At 34.8% G+C, this 5,000-nt stretch overlaps 1 long non-coding RNA gene across 1 annotated transcript in view; it reads left to right on the top strand.

The window, feature by feature from the left end:
* LOC149131150 (uncharacterized) overlaps positions 1–5,000 on the top strand; it is a 559,538-nt gene that overhangs the window by 451,436 nt on the left and 103,102 nt on the right. The window contains exon 8 of the long non-coding RNA XR_016238315.1: positions 427–715. This is a non-coding gene — a long non-coding RNA (uncharacterized LOC149131150). The remainder of the gene's footprint in view (positions 1–426; positions 716–5,000) is intronic.

Below are 5,000 nucleotides of genomic sequence, written 5' to 3'. Positions count from 1 at the left end.
ATTTGTAAGATACTGCACGAGTGTCTTTTTGGCATAAGATAGAAAGAAAATGCCAAAAAGACAGGTCAGTTATCCCTCACCAATTTTTTGTAAATTCTTAAATATATCTCCTTCTGTGGATATATATATACTAACAAATAAAAATGATTTTTATTGAACTAATACTTTTTGTTGAATACTTTCTTAAATACTTTCCTGTAGACTGTTTTTAACGTTTTCTTATTGTTATCAAAGAATGTATATAATGTATTTTAATACTTTTGTGATAACCAGCACTTAACACAACAAAGCTTATACAAAGCTTTACATTTCACTTTTAACAATCTGTTTCTAAAAAAGTGAAACCGGTCAAGTGAATAAACATCTTTAAAATTGCATTTTCAAACCTACATACCTGACGACTTAATTTTTTTATTAACCACACAGGGTCGAAACACAGAGGGAACAACACAAGGACAGAAAAAACACAAAAGTGAAGGAAAAATAAAATCGAATGAAAAGAATGGTAATGATAAATTAAAATGTGGAATGACGTCTACTCGAACCCCAAACTCCAGTTAACGTCATTGAACGTTTATAGAAAAACAAATTTTGACATTGTTGTGTGTTGCTTGTTTTATGTACTTTGTGGACGACTGACATGCGTGAAGTGTGAGTTGGCCAGTGCCAATACAAAATTCCATTACCGGATGATAATTATCGCAGAAGTTGCAAGGTAAGACACAAAATTCTTTGTCTCTCTGTAATAATTATTGTGGCATTTACCGTTAAATTAGCAGTTCCATACATGTGCTATTTCGTTCATTTGCTTATATTCCATAAATTTACACAGCATACAAAAATACGGACATAACATATATTTATAATTGCTTACAAAAATAGAGATTAATGTATATTTTTTCTAAGCTCATAATTTTTTGTTTACAATATTGAAACAATATGCCACCAAAGAAAAGACGTAATCCCTCCAGAAACACGTATAAAGCGAGGACGATTGCTGAAAACCGAAGGCATGTGTCTCAACAGGGAAAGGAGATGAGACTTTCTCAGGGTCAGCAGATGCATGCTGCAGCACGTCAAATGGAGTCTCAAGAGAGAAAGGAGATGAGATTTTCTCAAGATCAGCTAAGGCATGCTGCAATACTTAATGCTGAATCATTAGAACAACGTTTAACACGCCAGATTAGACAGAGGTCCAATACAATAGCTCTCAGAAATAGATCACATGCAAATTCGCTCTTTGCAACACCAGGAGCTGCTTTCAGATATGATCCATCCTATTCCTATAAAAATGATAATTCTGTACAAAATGGTGTGCTACACTCAAATTGTCGTTTCTGCAAAGCTTTCAAATTTCCAAATGAAACAAATGGCATGTGCTGCTCGGGCAGTAGGGTAACATTGAAAGCACTACCAGCTCCGTACCGTCTCCCATTGCGACCCATTTCTAGAATGTACCCATTTACCTAGAATATCTCCATTACACCTCCATTCATTTAACTGTCAGCCATACGACGGGTCGTGTTAGACGTAGCGCTGACCGCTTCAAAGGAGAGTATTCCACTGAGCTTTTCAGTGGGTTAGAAAATTACATACCTTCACCCCCAATTTTCCATGAAAGGTTAGCACTTGGAATCCTCCAATCCTCCGATGTATTACACGTCGATTAGTCGAATCAGACCATCATTTACTCCACAAATGTTTTGTCGTCAATGCTTCACTTCCCCGATTCACCTGTTTCAGCATAACTGTAATATATATATATATATATATATATATATATATATATATATATATATATAAATAAACTACACCATTTTAATCTCGAGCGACGCCGGGTGTCTCTGCTAGTATATATATATATATATATATATATATATATATATATATATATATATATATATATATATATATATATACATATATGTATATATTATATATACACACACACATATATACATGCATACATATACACATACACGTACATATATATGTATACGTTATGTGTATGTGTGTGTGTATGTGTGTATGTGTGTGTGCTTACGACAACGATAATATCTAAGTAGAATTCACCGGAAGTATTATTAAATCGGGAACAGCGTGTGGTGGAAGGGAAGGGGGCGCTTGGAACTGTGGTTTCTATCATCGCATCAGATTCATTGTGTTCTTTGATGTTGAAATCTGAAACAGATCAATCGATCAATAGTCAATAACACGAAGCATATTACGTCATGTTGACGTCATAACTTCGTTCTCTAGATCAGTGTGCGTGTGTCTATGTGAATGAATATATACATATATATACTCTTTTACTTGTTTCTGTCGTTTGACTGCGGCCATGCTGGAGCACTGCCTTTTAGTCGAGAAAATCGACCCCAAGACTTATTCTTTGTAAGCCTAGTACTTGTTCTATCGGTCTCTTTTTGCCGAACCGCTAAGTTACGGGGACATAAACACACCAGCATCGGTTGTCAAGCAATGCTAGGGGGACAAACACAGACATACACATATATACGACGGGCTTCTTTCAGTTTCCGTCTACCAAATCCACTCACAAGGCTTTGGTCGGCCCGTGGCTATAGTAGAAGACACTTGCCCAAAGTGCCATGCAGTGGGACTGAACCCGGAACCATGTGGTTGGTAAGCAAGCTACTTACCACACAGCCACTCCAGCGCCTATATATATATATATATATATATATATATATATATATATATATATATATATATATATATATATATATATATATATATATATATATATATATATATATATATATATATATATATATATATATATATATATATATATATATATATATATATATATATATATATATATATATATATACAGGGTGTCCCCAAAAGATGTTCTCACTCTTTGACTTCCCAGTACTCATGCATTTTGTGTTCAGGTAGATGTTTATTGATATACATACAATCCTAAAAAGTTAAATTAAATTCAGGAAATTAAATTGTTGTAGAAACGATTATTTATTGTCATTTAGAATTATTTAATGTTCTCTCTCGTTCCTGCGTGTTCGCAAATGTTCAAACTGCCTTCCTTCATTTTCCAAACAAAGCTGATAACGTCCAACAATGGATTCGACAACATTGCCAAACATTTCATTTGGAATTGCAACACATTGTATTCGAATTTAATTGCTCTAGCATGGCCGCAATCAAGTGACTGAAACAGATAAGAGTATGAAAGAAAAAATAGATTCAGATAGATAGATAGATAGATAGATAGATAGATAGATAGATAGATAGATAGATAGATAGACAGACAGACATGCTTTCGCTGACCTTAACCTCTAAACTGTAGCCACACTGGGGCACCGCCCTGGCGAGTTTTGATAATTAAATGACCTCATTTCTTACGTTAGAGTAAATTTTATTTACTTTCAAAAGTCCAACGGTCGTTATTGAAATTTACAGCGTCGCTTACTCGTTCGCTACTTAACATCCTAGGTTAATATCCTAATTTAACAAAACTACTTACTTACTTACTTTACTATGAAACGGTTTTCTTAACCGATATTGTATGCAGTGTCAATATGTTTCATGTCATTTTAACCTGTTTAAAGACAACTGTTAATGTTGTCTGTTATTTACTGTCTGCTATGAATTAATCAAATCTGACCCTGAAGAGATGCAATATTCCATTCTTTATAACATACAGGAGTGAGTCGGGATATTGCATTGAAATGTTCATAGGTCATTAATAAAGTCTTTACAATGGATCGCGTTATAGCTCTTATTTAAATTTGATATGCGCACAAAATTGTATGATTAATAACCTTTCATATGAGAATTTTGCTACGTTGATAACAGGTACGATGTTTTTATCAAATTTTTGGTAGAGATCTATAAATACACACACACACACACACACCGAAACGCCGGTGTTAAAACGGGGGTAGCTGATGAAGTAGAATGTTCTCTATGTGGCGTGTGTGTTTTCTCGTCTCTGTTTTGTTTGCAATGTCCTGTACCCAGATATGCACCTATACATACAGGTGGATGTCGGTATGCACATCCCTGTACGTATATATGCATATACTCATTTACTATTTGTTTATATATATATATATATATATATATATATATATATATATATATATATATATATATATATATATGCATACATACACACACGCAGACACATATGTATGTATGTGTGTATGAACGTGTGTGTTTGTCCACTATAACCGCTTTATAACTCGTTTTACTCCAGAATGGCCACAGTCCAATGACTGAAATATAAAAGATAAAAGAGCACATATATACATGTGTGTGTGTGTGTATAAATATATATAAAGTCATAAATGACAGAAATAGTTTGACGAAATTCTATGTTAACAATAAGAAAATTCACGACGAATTGTTTCGTAACTTTCTCCATTGCTTGACGTTTTCTCATGCGTCGCATTTCTACGTTTTGCAGAATCCATACATTAAGGAGCTTTTTTGATTTTTGTGAATACTACCAGATTACTTGAATCAATATATTGTGACTTAAGCACACACACACACACACATATATTTATATATAGAATAGAATAGGATACAGACTTTATAATTATCTGATGGCTAAACACATACACACACACACACGTACACACACACACACACACACACACGTTCGCATGTGCATAGACACACACGTACACACACACACATACACGTTCGCATACGCATACAGACACACACACGTAAACACACACACACGTTCGCATACGCATGCAGATACACACGTACACACACGTTTGCATGCGCATACAGACATATGTACGCACACACACACACGTTAGCATACGCATACAGACACACACATACACGTTCGCATGCGTATACTGACACACACACACGTTCGCATACGCATACAGACACACACGTACACACACACATGTTCGCATACGCATACAGACACACGCGTACATATACACACACACACACACCCCTTCGCATACGCATACAGACACACACATACACAC

Source organism: Octopus bimaculoides, chromosome 25, assembly GCF_046866305.1.
Source record: "Octopus bimaculoides isolate indiv1 chromosome 25, ASM4686630v1, whole genome shotgun sequence".
Lineage (NCBI taxonomy): Eukaryota > Metazoa > Mollusca > Cephalopoda > Octopoda > Octopodidae > Octopus > Octopus bimaculoides.
The sequence above is the reverse complement of the archived record's forward strand: the minus strand, read 5'-3'. Positions and strand labels throughout refer to the sequence as shown.